Consider the following 232-nt stretch of genomic DNA (forward strand, 5'->3'; position numbering starts at 1 on the left):
CCACCAAAGCGTAGCAGGAAAAGAGAGATGGGCAGCTGGCTCAGAAACAGGTGGGCGAGCAGAGATCTAACTGGCACCAGGAAGGCCTTCTGTTACAGGCTACCATCCCTGCTGGTTTCATCCTGCTCTGCCTACACACACACACAAGTGACATGGGTTTTGCTTTCAGAAGCTTGAGGTGCAGTTTTGCAGAAACCCCTGTACCTATCTCCTTGAAACTTGGCAGGCTTCA

The 232-nt window shown here is 51.7% G+C and overlaps 1 long non-coding RNA gene across 1 annotated transcript in view; it reads right to left on the reverse strand.

Moving 5' to 3' along the window:
* Positions 1-232, reverse strand: part of LOC109288243 — a 94,543-nt gene that overhangs the window by 49,623 nt on the left and 44,688 nt on the right. The gene's annotated exons all lie outside the window — the stretch shown is intronic.

This window comes from Gavialis gangeticus, unplaced genomic scaffold (assembly GCF_001723915.1).
Source record: "Gavialis gangeticus isolate Ggan-Ray unplaced genomic scaffold, GavGan_comp1, whole genome shotgun sequence".
Taxonomy (NCBI): domain Eukaryota; kingdom Metazoa; phylum Chordata; order Crocodylia; family Gavialidae; genus Gavialis; species Gavialis gangeticus.